Source organism: Poecilia reticulata, linkage group LG13 (assembly GCF_000633615.1).
Source record: "Poecilia reticulata strain Guanapo linkage group LG13, Guppy_female_1.0+MT, whole genome shotgun sequence".
Lineage (NCBI taxonomy): Eukaryota > Metazoa > Chordata > Actinopteri > Cyprinodontiformes > Poeciliidae > Poecilia > Poecilia reticulata.
This window is the reverse complement of record NC_024343.1, coordinates 21841233-21856726: the sequence shown is the minus strand read 5'-3', so window position 1 is coordinate 21856726 and position 15494 is coordinate 21841233. Positions and strand designations below refer to the sequence as shown.

At 38.9% G+C, this 15494-nt stretch overlaps 1 protein-coding gene across 3 annotated transcripts in view; it reads right to left on the bottom strand.

The window, feature by feature from the left end:
• The window catches only part of rap1gap2a (RAP1 GTPase activating protein 2a), an 80482-nt gene that overhangs the window by 51611 nt on the left and 13377 nt on the right, over positions 1-15494 (bottom strand). Inside the window, exon 1 of one of the 3 annotated variants that reach the window (XM_008426036.2) lies at positions 11874-12149. The exons of the other annotated variants lie outside the window; for them this stretch is intronic. The gene's annotated coding sequence lies outside the window, so the exon portion shown is untranslated. Of the gene's footprint in view, positions 1-11873; positions 12150-15494 lie in introns of those variants that run through there. 3 annotated transcript variants of the gene reach the window in all.

Below are 15494 nucleotides of genomic sequence, written 5' to 3'. Positions count from 1 at the left end.
CAAATCCATCAACTACCAATTTCTTTTCCCAGACTGCAGATATATATAAAACGACTTCTCATGGCATCTCTAGCCCTTAAATGTTTCTGAAATTTACTTCCACAGATGCTGTGAGATGTCTAATATTTTTTATGGACTAGAAAATAAAACTTTAGTTGGTGTTCTCTAATTTCTTGCCACTTTTCACCTTCAAGCAAAGTTTTTCTTAACTTTCAAAAATGCTTATACATGAAAAAACCATAAGGTGCTTGACTCGTATGTATTTTTATCATTAACTCTCAATTTATGGATACAGATTGTCACAGTTATGCTGTTCTCCTGATGTACTCATATTTCCAAGCTGGGAATCAGGAGATTCTCATCCTCCTCTAACTCAAAATCCGACAAGACAACCAGATTTAAAAAATGTGCCAACATTTGCTGTAATCAACTATTCATTAGCACTTCTAGCTCTAGTAAGACATTACCACAGATATGAGCTGGACTCATGGTACACAGCAATGATGGCAAATGAAAACTAAGAGCTCAGCTATTCCTGTATGAAACTGACCAGAACATCTCACTTATCATTGGCAGTTATAATAATATCAACATTTTGTGTAGCAAAACAAGCAAAGTAGTAAGTAAGTGCTGTGACCTGAAAACATTGGATCGATGTTGTCTTTAGATCATGATAGCTTGGAAGGTACATACATGTCAATAAGTCCGATGCATTTAGAGACAAGGTCATTTAAGACTTTGAAGGTCTTTGAAGGTGAGCGGCAAGATTTACAATCAATACAGGCTAACTGGAAGTAAGTGCAGGATGTTCTGGAGAGAAGGACTCCAGAATAAATAAATAAATAAATAAATAAATAAATAAATAAATAAATAAGATGCATACATGTTAATCTACATGCATCTTTTTTTTCCATCTTTTTCCTCTTTATTGTCGTCATCTTTGACATTGCCATGCCATGTTTGTTGCAGAGGTCATGTTTAGATTGCTAAGCAAGAACAAATATGATCTGACAGTGAAAGAGAGCAAATCGTTCAGCCCTGATGAACACGATGAAGGTGTTTGCATCAGCATTCAATTTGTGCTATTTTCTTGTTGAATAAGACGTAGAGACAAAGAGTTTACGCAAAGACAACTAAGTAAATGAGCTAATGACGTATGCAGCACAATGATGGAGGATCAGAACTTCTGTCTTCATGTTGGTTCTCACATGCTTGTATCAGTTTCGCCCTTCAGGTCTTTGTGACAGCACCAGTTTTGTACATAATGCTCTTGTCTCTCTTTGTCACCATATGATGGCTCACCCGTTTTCACTCCTGGTGGTGTAATTTTCCATTTCCTTCTCTTGTGCCTCCTCCTTCTTTCTATTCCCTGTTCCTCTTATCAACAGCATCACACTGCTAAAAAAAAACATATTACCAATACAATCATTGGCAAAATCTAACAACCATTCTGTAGGGAATAAACAGCCCAGAGGTCATGTCTCTCCATTTGAAATGTGGGTATAATCATGACTAATAAATATGTTTAAATGCAGACTGTGCAGTCATCAGGCTCTGATGGTAAGTAATCAAAATGTGATCATCATAGCTGAATGTGTTATCACAAATAATGTTTTATTTAGCTCATTAGTAATCTGTAGCTGATTGCCTGGATCACTTTATTCGGTCTCTCATGCACACTCTCTGCCTTTTAGTGCTACTTTGTATCTCGCTCACTCTTTATCACTGTGCTCGGTGTTCTCTCCTGCTCCATATAATAGCAGCTAATCCAAGCCCTGATTTGGTACCGGAACCAGAATACACTTCCCCAAAAAGGAGGACAACCAACACTAAAACAAACTCGTGGTAAAAGTTTCTTAAAACGATTTACGAGGTCGCTGATATAGAACATTGGCTCATAAAAAAAGTTGAGTGATGTATATAACCCTAAAGTTCCCATTAATGTTCCCCTCAAATAAGATATACTACTTGAGCGTGTGTGTGCAGTGAGGTTGACGGTATCCTCTTGAAGCTCCCCATTCAGCTAAAATTAGCAGTGCAAGTGTTCAGAGAGATCTCATTATAAATTGTACATCGCTGAAATGAAACAGAAGGTAGGTTCAACAGACCCGCGTTAAACAATTACTGTGAGGATGTTTAAATTATCAGTTGCTGTAACTGTGTTTTCTTGTTTGCCATTTAAACTAGTGCAATAAAAAACAATTTGATCTTAACATGAGGGCATGAAGAGGATGCACTGGAACATCAAGTCTTGACCTAGATGGAGTCACAAATATAAGGTTAGTTTTTTTTATTATTATTATTATTTTAAATGTCTGTTGTTGTTTTATTTTAAGTGGTTATGAGGCACAGTGGTGAAACCTGCAAATGCTGCTTTGTGTGTTATTCAATAGGTTGTTGCTAGGCAACCAAAGAGTGAATGAGTTAGTTGATGCCACTCGCCTTGTTTAGCTGCCTGTTTCTTCTGCCTACATCCCCCAGAATGCTGTTCGGTTCTGAACTGCAGTTCAGTGAAATTGAATATTCAATCAAATGTATTATCTGTTGATACTGATCACATGTCTGTGGTGATGTATATTATTATTGATTTATTGTCCATCCCTAATTGGTGGATATATAAAATATCTTGTGAGATGTATGTAATTTGTATCTGTGGGTCGTCAGCTGCAACTGTCTAGATTATGGCAAGTCATCCCTTTTAGTTTCAAATGTTGAATACATTGAGACAAGTGAATCTTTATCAATGTGGTGAGATTCAGTAATGCTTAGATTATTGCTGTGACATCTATGCCATAATTGCATTGATTTTCTGGCAATGCTGATTACGTGGACTACAAATCCTGCACGAGAGCTGGGTGCAATCATGCAATGGATGTTTTTGACATGTCAGAAAAGAATTGTGGCAACTTTGAGGTTAAAAATCACAACATAAAAATTTTTGCAAGTTTTTTTGTAGTGACTTAATGCACACTGGCAATAGCAATCTTGCCATTGCCAATGTGCTACGTCCTTATTATTATCATCATGATGACCTAGAGTGATCTTTTTATGGATATACCACTCTAATTTTTAAGCTGTGCTACTAAATGTTAATCTGCATGCACCATATCCTCTTTACTTTTTATTGATTGCATAAAAAACATAATGCAAATATCCGTTAAATATCTACTGCTCAAATAGAAATCAAGGGTTGGTGTGGCTGTTTGGCAAATAAAGCAAAAATGCTTATCATCAACCATATTTGCTGTCAAGCTTCTGCCCACTCACGTCTCTCAGTGACACATTGAGTACAGTGGGTTGTTGCCTTGATGAGAATGATTGTTTTAACACTGCTGGGTGTATGTAAAGTGTCTCTCTCATCCTGAGGAGATGGTGTGGCAGGAAGCAGAAAATAACCTGATGAGTAAACATAATTTGAGAGAAACAATGCAATGATCCTTATTGGTTTTACTGCATTAATCTATTGTTTTTATGCTGAAATTGTATTGTAAATGTGCTGAACTAGATTGCCATCGACAACAAAAAGTGTTGCTGACATTGTAATAAGTCAATCTCAAACCTTGTACTTTTTTTCAAATGTAGAGAAGACATTGTATTCCATGAAGACAGTTCAAAAATATTTAGTTAACTAAATATAACATTATACTATACTATCATCAGTGTTTTGATGATAGTATAGTATAATACTATAGGAGTTTTTTAGGAGTTTTTTAGGAGTTTTGTCTCCTAAAATGGCTCTTTATTTTTCCACACCTCTTAGTTAAACCGTATTTTTCTTATGCACACTACATGTAAAACAAAAGGAGACATAAAGACTTATATGTCGCGATTAAGTCTTTCTCTGGCCAGCACTCTCCTCTCTCCACATTCCACTTAAGCTTTTCCTTTCGTCTTGTTTCGCCTCTAATAAAATTAGAGTCACTCTGGGTGGCGGTCCTGCTTGTCTGCCAGCTGTAGCCACTCATGCAAACTACCAATTTCCTCAGCAGGCAACATAAAATGAATCATCAACAGAGTGATAAACATTTTTCCCAGACCTGCTTGACAGTTTTTTTTGTTTTTTTTTTTTATGCTGCAACTTCATGAATCACAGTGGTTCCATATCAGCATCAGAACAGTATAAACAAACTGTAGAAAGTAATGGATTATTGCTTTAAGTTTACAACAGGATGGTGCCTGTTGTTCCCAGACAAGGGAACAGAGTGAGTTATTACTCCCCACACCATGTCCAGGAAGAGCGATTGCTCCTATAGAAGTTATCTGCACATAGAATAGCTTGGCCACACACACAAACACACACGCACACACGCACGCACGCACACACACCAATATAGACAACCTTGTCACTAAATATTGCATCATATATCATACCAAATGACATGGGAAGCTCAACAGTGAATAGTGCACACAGGTAAATGTGGCAGCAAACAATTATCAATCCATTCTAAACTGGGAGGGATTGGGTGTCAAACACAAAGAACACAATCAGCAACCTCAAACTCAATTGGGCGGTTACCTACTATGGGTGACACCAAAAGGATATTTAAACACAGCTACTTAGTGCAATACTTGTCACATTAGTGTGTTTGCCTGTGGCGTAAAAAAAATGTAACCCAATTAGAAATGGCCTTGATTATCAAACCTACTTAAGTTGAATCAATAGTGGTAAAATTACCATGCATGTGTGAGAATGACTGTTCTCTGGGTGGGTGTCCTTTAAAAACACATTGGGTCACTGAGGTGACTTTATTTTGAGATTCATTTTTTTTAAATCATCATCGTTCGCACGAAATAGTTCTTCATTAGCAAAACCAAAATAGTCTGAAAGACCTAAATTTTAGCCAGATGAAACCACTATTTTTACCATCTGCTGTCAAAAAGAAGTTTTAGAAAGTGAGTATTTTCTAACGTGGGTGAAATTTAAATCTGCTATAACATCTTGGCACAACCAGACATTTAAATAAAGTGAATAAAAAGAACACATGACACTTTAAGCTTTTCCTATCCAGATCAGTTGGTTACAATTTTTTTTTTTTAATTGCCGAGATAATAACTGAGAGAAAATGTATTTACTTTTTTTAATGTTCCCCAAATTTACAATTTGCAAAATTTGTTGATGTCAGGGACACAAAACCTATTTTCCAGTATAATAACTAAACATTCCCATACAGTTTATACTACTAATATCTGATATTATGAATGTAGTAATTGGCCTTCTAGTATGACCCATGCAAAAAACTCTTCACAAGAATAAACATGAATGTTATATTTAAGCACTTTGAACTGTCTTGTTGCTAAAAATGTGCTATATTAAAAAAATTACCTTGCCTTCAATGTCTGTATTTCTAGCTGTGTTTGATTAATGCATGCCATGACTGACATTTTTATAACCAATCAAAAATGCAAAATGTTTAAGCTCTACAAAAAGTAAACAGTATATATATTAAACAAAGTTATTTTAGTTGTGGCAAACTTCCAGAATGACATTTTTTTTACAGATGCTTTTACTTTCTTGCTATACTGTACGCTAAGATCACAGCAGATAAGGATCAGAGACCTAAATTAAAAGAGAAAAGGTTAGAAGCAGCTTGAAGCAGTGGGTGCAATGTGTTTGTTCCTCCAACAGAGTGGAGCTGAAGTAGAGTTAGGATTTTAGTTAAAAAAAAAAAAAACTGTCTCTGTCAAGAAGATGGTGTTTAAAAAAAAAAATAATCTTTTAAGGTTGATCTGATCAGGTAAAACGGGGGCAAAGGAAATACTCCAGTGCAAACAGAGCACTGTGGAGGGCTGATCCTCTGGTTTTATGATATAAATAATTCAGTTTTTAATTTCACGGTTATTTTCAATCTAATACACAGCGACACAGCTCTATTTTTTAGTAAAGTTTTACAGTTAAAACTTTAATGTCGATAAACACATATTCCCACTGGGAAAGGTTGAAAAATTTTACATTTTATTTGATCCTGCTTGAAGGAAGCGGATTAAAGTTTGTTTTTTTTCTAAATGAAATGCCTTTTTTACGTCATTTGATTAGAATAAATAATAAATGCCAAGCATGTGGAAAAGCAGGATTAAGCTACACAACAGCCCTCCATCATATCCTCACAATGCTGTCCATGGGCATGGGAGGAGGGGTCTGGTGTCCCTCCCAGCAGCAACCGCGAGACGGGGAGTCTACGACCCGGACCGGTCACTTTGCACGTCGAATTTAGATAATTGACTTCTTAAAACCACTCAGGTCTTCTGCCTGTCTGCCCCTCATTGTTTCTCTTTTCCTCTCTGTATCTACGCTGGTTTCCTCATTTCGCCAACTGTTTCCTCCGCTTTATGCTTCTCATCTTCCTTTGTCCTTTTATCTCGCTGTCACACGTCTCGCTGGACATCGGTAATACTCTGGCACAATTTCAGGGCACATGCAGGACGAACCTGCTAACAGCCCCGTGTGAATGACTCACAGCCCGCTCTCTAATATGACATTATTAGGAGCTGCCGTCTTTCTGTGGGTGACTTTTTCTACAAATGAAACACGCTTCTTTTCTTCTTTATCCTCACTCCATTGAAATTTACTTTAGCTTTCATTATCCTAAATACAATGTCGCCTGACAAATAACACTGGCAGCGTGTATCTCGGTGACTGTGCATGAAGCCCACACACCCGGGGGCCTTGCTGACTCGACCGAGTAAGAAACCATGTGTTTGCAAAGAGGCGACAGATGGAGAAGGAGGAGAAAGAGTGAGAAGGAGGAGAGGGATAGAATGTGTGACGGTCAATAAACACACACGCACACAGGCCTAACCTTTAAGAGCGACGGATAGAATATGAGATCATTAAAACTCAGCTGTTATCAGAAATCTGTGCCTCAGAGGTCTAGACCTGGAACAAATTGGCTCAAAGCTGAATGCACAGGGGCAATCACTCTTTCTGGCAAAATAATCAACTTATTTTTTAGCTCCTTTTTATAGCCGTTACTCTTCAATTACCGGGGGAACCAAGTTTAGCATGAAGTATGGTGGCTACTCACACGGCAGAAGAGAAAGACGGACTGATGGAAGGCTTCAGGTTCAACTCAACGAGATCGAAATGGGCTGGACTCGGCATTCAACTCTACACACTGTGGCAAACAACATTGGGGTTCAAAAAGCCCCAAAGATCATTCAAGATTCTCAAAAAGCCATTCAAGCCTAGAGAGCCCCCGTCTAAAATCTGTCCTCAGTAGGAATGTGAACTTTAAGGAAACTATTTCTTGAGTTTTTCACCTAATGTTAGCAGTGTTGGCCGACAGCTCGTTGCACAGAGACCTCTAATGTTGGAACCTTATAGGATGTAGTAATGATGGCAGCATTAGTTTTTTATTGTCCTGTAATACATAGGTCATTCACATGCACTGTAGAAACCTGCTGTTTACACGCTCTTCTAAATCTTCCTGTTTTCTGAAAACACCATACTACACCATGCTGTAGCTCACCAAAACTGAGAGATTTCTAATCCAGGGCGAGAACTTGGATGGGGCTATAATAAGATAACTGATAACCAACCACAGTTACGACTACATCTAGAAAATGTACGGTGAGCGAAATCAAAGCGATTCTCAGTTTGACCTCCCTGACCGCTGAGCTTTCAATTGGAAAAAGGTCGATCTCTTTCCAGTCACTGGACATTCTGATTTGCTATGACAACAACAATCTTCAGTGTGGAATCGGTTACTGAGCAAACAAGATTCAAAGTTAGTAATTTTTAGTAACAGTGAAGTCTTTCAAAACGAAGTCTGAGGCAACATTAAGGAAGGGTCTATTTAAAATGAAACCATTTTTTAATGAGGTTTGGTTGTTGATGCTTCTACATTTAAGCTCTGAATGAGATTCCTGCAGACAACAAGTGGACAGAATGTGTAGTATGCTCAAATTAAAGATGAAAGTCTACAGTTTTCAGGGTATGAACACAGAAACCAAAGTTTTCAGTTGGTAACGCGAGCACTATATATACTAATATAAAATGTTCAAGCAGGCTTAAAAATTCAACCTTGCACTTAGTTTGAAAAAATAATATTGAAACCCCGATTTACATTGATCCAAATATAAAACATGACCAAAGGAAGGAAAGCAACAAAATAATAGTATTGCTGCTAATTATTGCTCTTTGGAGAAATCATGATAGGTTAAAACTGCAGACCGGAAATTGGTAACAAAACTCTGACCGGCTCCACTTTATCTTATTTTCTAATATGCACATAAAAAAGCAGAGCTGGAACGTACTGAATAGTCGTTGAGTGCTTCCTGCATAACTTAGCTCTTTGGCCACTTCGGTTTGAAGCACAGGGATGCAGGTGCTTTGACCACAAAGCCAACAAGAGCAGGCTCCAAATGTGGCAGCAGCTAATTTTGCCAAGTAGATGCTGATGATGACCACTTGATCAAATTCTTTTAAAGCTGATGCTTTTACAAGAAAAAGCAGCAGCGGGACAGCTAACAAGATCACGAAAGGGGCTAATAGAGAGTAATAGCTAATCAAAACACTATGAGGTTTTAGTTCAACGCATTTTGACAGATCCTTAAAGGACTATCAAGGGTTTAATCAGTGCAAACTGTTAGTTTGATAACAAGAAGAACAGACTGTGGTATTTTAAAAACAATGCTTTTTTTGTGTTGGTATATCAATAAAGACAAATTGTAGCTAATCTAATCTCAAACCTCCACTTCCCAGCAGACTCTACTGGAATCAAAGTAACCCAAAGATGCCCCTTGATATTCAGAGTAATAACTGTAAAAGCTCTTATCTTGTGACTATTGGAATGATCGCAGCTGTGCTGCTTCGTTGGGACAAAGATTGCAGCGAAGGTAATTAGTCTAAAATTGTTGTGTTGTTACTTTAATTTAGGCTTGGTTATCCCGAGGGCCATGACTCATTAATATTTGCTAAACCTAAAGTGGATGACTGTCATTTGTACCGTGACAACAATTTATTTAATTTCCTCTACTTGAACACGCCTGTGGAGAAAGGACTTAGGGAATACTTGTAAAGCTCTTCATCCAACACTGCCGTATGCTAGCGGCGCCATTAGATTGCCAGTATGTCAAATTCTTCAGCATGATTTTGTCAAAACATTTGTATTCACATGTATTTCATTAATTGGGAATCTCTATAGCTTTGAGTAAAAATAGCTGCTAGTACACTGTGGGACCCTAAATCACCAACATAGGTATCATACAGGATGGACATTAACCTCAGCAATCTGCAACCGTGAGCAGATGACGAGGTTGCCATGAATGGATGGATGAGTGGATGGTTGGATGAACAGACAGAATACAGACACCTTTAAAGCAATAACATAAACAGTTATTTTCTACGTCACATTATCAGTCATTACTGAAGGTCATAATGTTGTTGGTTTTCAGGTTTGCAGGTTTGTTTGGGATCATTGCTCAGAAGCTTACACGACTTGGTGTGATGTAAGCTTCAGCTGTCAGACAGATGCCCTTATATTTGACTCTAGAATATTCATGATTTCAATGACTGCTAGGAGTCTGCATTCTCTTGCTGCTAAAAGTCCAAATCATCACTCCTTGCACAGGCTGCTTTAAGCCCCTCATTCCTAGAGGCTCCAAATTTGGGGGCAATGACATTGGTTACAAGAGATTCAACCCCATCCATTTTCTGTACACTCTTGTGCCTATCTCCAGTGAACGTTTTGGGCGAGAGGCGGGATACACCCTGGACAGGTCGACAGTATGTCTCAGGGCAAGTTCCAAGAGACTCTCAGGAGCAAAAGGTTTTAAATGTTTTCTACTTGTGAAAACATTTTCTTAAAAATCTTTTTAAAAATTCACATTATAGCCCTTCCCAAAGTTAGTGCACCGCAACAATTTCCTGTCTAAAGTCTGTTACACTGTGCAATTTCAAAGTCAAACTGAACTTGAACAGATCACTCTGTGTACGTTTGATATTCCAAAGACTTGATACAAACTCCTGTTACACTATGGAATGGAAGATGGCAATTTCTACATTACCTCCTGCAGAAGCTGACCAATAGTTTTCCTTCTAAGTAGTTTATTCTAAGCTTTAATACTGATTGCATTATGTCCTTTCAAACCTCTATCGTGAACATAACCTACATGATTTTCTCAGAACTGTGTGCTAAAGACTTCTGCTCAGCATGTCACAGCACAAGCAATAAATAAAATCCTTTAACTGAAGCTATAGGTGTGGAAATTGATTTATGTTCAGCTTAGACTGACTCTCCTGCCCCCATAACATTGGTAATAGCTTGATGACAAAATCATTCATATTGTGCTCGACAGCCCAGACACCTATTACAAACTGCTGCTCTGTCACCAGATTGTCCAGAGCTGCCTGCTGGATGATACATCAGCTGGACTAGCGGTGTCTGGTCTCAGGAGAGGCTGTGACACAGACGACCCTGCCGCACTTTGCACATAAGAAACAATCTCTCCAATAAACACTACTCCAAGGGTCGTTTTTGAAAGCTCTCATTACAACCTCTAGCACAGATTCAGAAATAATTGACCCCTGCACTTTAGCTTTACAACAAGTACCTGCAAGTCTGCAGAGGTTTTGTAACTCAGCAAACCTGGAGGAAAAAGGAGCTTTTACATATAGTTAAAGCTGGAACCATCAATACTGCTACCCATGAAATTTGGTTGACTGATGAGTTTCAATTATGCCGTTTTAGCCTCAAAACCTAACCAGTTTTAAGGAGGGGTGGGGGGGGGGACAATTCAAAGAAGTCAGCTTCTCAAGATACCCTAATAATGTCCTGAGACAATGTTCTCCTAGTCAAAGCAAAGACCAAGCTTTTTGGCAAGTCAATGGACCCAAATTCTCACTGTGAATGACGTCAGAATCAGGTTGTAAATCCTGAATTCACTATCTAGAAGCTGTGGAAAGAGAAATGTGGCTCAGGAGGACATGTGAAGGGTAACTGACTACCATAAATCGCAGCAAACCTTCTCAGCTATACTCCTTTAACACTCAACACCCTCAGTGTCCTTTGGTGGCTTTCAGAACTAGCAGAAAGCTCTAAATCAGCGTATATGAGCCAAAGAGTCTCATACAGTCTGTGTTCTGCTTAATATTGAACTGTTTTGATTTTTCTACTGGAGCAGCATCAGCATTCTTTGTCTGTATGGTCTCGGCGGTAAAGAAACGGCTCCACTGGACAAATGTCGATGTTTATTCTCTTGTCTATTGCCTGTTAGAAGTTGAAATTTCCACACTAAGTGGCCAAATCTCTTTTCAAATGCATTTATATTTGGAGAACAACACAACGGAGTCCAACGCCAACTGGACCCTAAATATGCAGTCATCTGTTCCAACGTGCCAAATTAGAGAATGGGTTAATGGAGCGAGTGTACTGTTGGGAGGATGGAGACGATGCGTCTGTGCATCCATTCATTTTGGAGAGCACTCATTCTTCCAGCCTGACAGGAGCTGGAGCCAATCCCAGCATGCATCTGGGAGAGGTATAACACAGCGTGCACAGGTCGTCAACCTGACACAGGGCACAAAGAGGGTGTCTTTTGCAGATAATTAGAAAGTGTTAGGGCCACTTGGCAGTTCTAAATTACACATTGTTTGTCTCGGGTCAGGAGAATGACAACATGTCCTCCGAGTTGATTAAACGCCAAATGGAACTTGGTTCTCCTGCATTAACAATGACTTTGGGATTGAAGACCAAGAAACGTGCATCCATCCTTAATAAATCAAAGCCTTTGTATGTCAGAATCTACATTTAACTAAAGTATAACTCCATGGCCTCTTGACGGACAGACAGGACAGATATTGTGACAGCAGGTCTAACAATAACAATAAAATGAAATAATTGCACTTAAAATTTGATGAAATAAAAACGATTCACCTGCTGTGGCCGTGGTTCTCCAGTTGTGGTAATCAGAAATCAGCCAGACTCTTTGAACGAGAGGCTTTCCTGATCTCTGAAGTGCTCGCTTCATTGGTAGAAAATCCCAGAATGCGCTTCTTCTGCATCTCGGCTGCACTGGTCACAGACACACTCCAAAGCTTCCATAACTCTTCAACTAGCTGTCATCTTCCGGCTAGCATTGAGTGTGGTATCCAAGTCTGAGACACTGCTCATATACTCCTTGGTGACGTTGTTGGTTACCTCTACTCCGCGTGCAAGATTGAAAACGTTGGCGCTTCTCCACCAAGTTGTCTTGGATGTGTATTGTGTTCTGTCAAAATGACAGATGGCCTTCAGATTTTTCCGTCACAATTTAAGAAAAAATAAATAAAAAATCGCTCAAAGATGGAATATATACGGTTAACGCAACCCCTGGTTTTATATAATTTGCATTTATACCTCTGCTTTGCTAAGCTAAATTATCCCTCGTAAACAATTTTTGCAAGTCTTTCTCTACGGTTGCGGGGAAAAAGTACGTGTTAACTGATATAACGGAGCATGACTGCCACCTACTGTTAAGCAGCGTGCTAAAATACGTGATTTAATGTTTTTTGCCACATTTTTTGCCAAGACAAAGGTTGGCAACAAACTGGGATGGGATCTACCTTTTGATTCAGAACATCAGGTTGACAATAACTAGTCCAGATCAAAGCATAACCATGTGTTTGAATAGAATGGCCAAGTAAACAACAAAACCTAAATAAAGCTGAGATTCTGGAAAGACGTGAAGCTTGTTCTTCTATGCTCTTTATTCATTTTGAAGTTTAAGCTATGTTACAAAGAAAAACTGGCAATAAATAAATCCCCTAAACATTAATATTTAATTTTTATTCTGACAGCTTGCTAAGCCCAGATGTGCAGTCATCGTGCTTGGTAAGCTGACCCAGACCTTAAAATATTAACACCCACAACAAGGATGACAAATAATAAATTCCAAAGGCATTAAGAAAGAATGGTAACAGTAACAGCAGGTATCAAGCAAATAGAATCCAAATTTATAAAAATATTAAAAAGCAGAATAATAAGTGATGGAGTAAAACTTTAGGAATAAATGCCACTAAAGAGTCAAATAATAATAATGATGAGTGCAAAAAGCTGCAGGAGAAATATGAGTAGTGTATTGTGGGGATGAATGGGAGATGTATCTCTTCCTTTGTGAGCGCTGATTGCAGTGTCAGATCACAGTCCTTTGTTAATCACAAAGCACGCGGCCCTTCACTAGCTCTCCACTGCGACAGAAATGTCATCAGACAATTATTTTTCATACACTCAGGTCAATTTGAAACGTAATTGTCTAGCTCCACTAGTTAGGTGTCAGTTAATTCATTTTGGAGATTATTTTGTGTTGCATTTAAAGAGAAAGTTTGCTGAAGGAACAGGTAATAGATTTCTGACCGATAAAAGAACGCACACTGACAAATGAAGCTTTTCAGAACTCACTCTCTTTCTGTTTGTGTTGTAGTTTCATCTTTTTTTCCGTCCTCTGTTCAATCCGGGGCCATTATGGCATGAGTTGCAACAGAGGATATAATCAATTTCCTGTTTTCTCAGTTCATTAAACTGACTGATGCAGACAGACAGTTGGTTACTGAAAAGCTGCACAGGGATACACCCTTCTAAACAGGTCCTTAAACACAAATCCTAATACACAGAATTTGACTTTAAAAAGACTAGAAAGAAGCCACAGGCAGGGAGAGATGAGGACTGTTTCACAACAAAAGAGTAAAGTGTCGTCTTTACGTCTTTAGCAATAGCATCATATTTTAAGGATATTCCAAACACAATGCTGGACCCCACCTCGGACAACAGATTGCACAGGTTTGCTGTAAGATCATTCAAAATGGGCCTTCACAAAACTAAAAAATAGAATCTTATAAATAAACCTAAAGTAAATGCTGAGACCTGAATAGGCCCACAGCCTCGTGGTGGTAGGATTTCTAAGAACACTTTGCATTAAAGGTGCTTAACCTGCAAAAGTATTGTTGATTTCTGTGCATGTATAAAATCAGTTAAGCCAGTTTTTATAGTAGTATTTTTTGGAAAACTAGAAAATAAAGCCATCATGTAGGTTTCTCAGTTCAACTAGATAATGGTCCAATAGTCAAATGAGAAGCAGCTGCAGAAAGGGGCTGCAGCTGACAGGCTGCACACCCCCAGCTTCACAGTAAAATTAACCAACTCATTTCCCTGCACTCCTGCTGACTGCAAAGTAAAATCAGACCCCACTCACTCAAAAATCACTAGAAAAAGTTAATTCAAGGGCCAGTCTCTTCATAAAAACAAGGTTTCATTGTGTGTAATCAGCCAGGAACCAGAAGAGCTCCTGCTAACTGAAATTGGAGACCTACGGTATATTTCCATGGTAACTCCAAGTTCCATGGAAGTTCCTGCTGGGATTTCTTTATAAACCTTGAAATGTCTGTAACAGTTTTTTATACATATAATTGAAACAACCATGCACACATTCCTAGCTAAAGGGAATTTAGAGAGACCTATTAACCTAACGGTCATTATTTTTGGACTGTGGGAGAAAGCCAAAGTACTTGGAGAGAACCCATGCCTGAACAGAGAGGCTGCAGACTTAGATTCGAATCTAGGAGCTTCTTTCTGCAAGGCAACAGGGTTACCAACTGCACCACTAATGCTTTAATCTAAACCAACACCACGGAGCTCCAGCTTTATATTTATGGTTGTCATTCCAGAGGATGATCCTTCGCCCTGATCTCCAGCCCTTTGCAGCTCCTAAAAGGTTTTCTTTTATAGTACATAGCCCCACCCATCTTGTTATTAACTCCCACCAGCTTCATTGCCCCTGGTAAAGAAAAGCATCCCTACTGCATGATGCTGCCACCACTGCGTCATGGTAACATTGTGTTCAGGGTGACAAACGTAGCATTTTGCATGTAGCCTGAACACTTTCCTCCTGTTTACTGTGTTCCCTACATGACCAGAGGCAAACTGCTAACAGCACCTCTTACGGCTTTCTCAACCGAAGCCACTCTTCAATAACAACCTGATTTTTGTGGTGCAAAAGTTGTCCAGTGAAACATTTTCCTACCTGAGTTGTGTATTTCTGCAGCTCCTCCAGAATTACCATAGGCCTCTTGACTACCACTCTGATTAAATCTCTTCTAATGGCCTAAAATTCATCTTACAATGTATAATTTCATTTTACAGGGGGGTAAATTGCAAAGATCTGTCAACTCGAGCCCTAGTGCAAAGGGCCAAACAGCGAAGGACGAGCTCTGGCCGGCTGCAGGTTGCTCCAATGGAGATGAATCATTTCCTCTGTGAGCAAATTGGGTTTAGGCTGCGCTCTGTCGGATCGAGACGGGGCTTTGTTCCTCGACTCTGATGTACGTGCAAAATAGATGCACCACTGAGAGGGAAAAGTGTGGGTAAGCACATAAAACCCAAGACTAAACAGATCCCCCAAATGTAGTTTTGTTATTGGACAGAGGATTTAATAACCAGGATAGTAAGGTAATCTTGACAGTAAAGGGAAAATAATAGGATTGAGAAGTTTAAAATCACAGACTGGTTGTGACCATCAGCTGT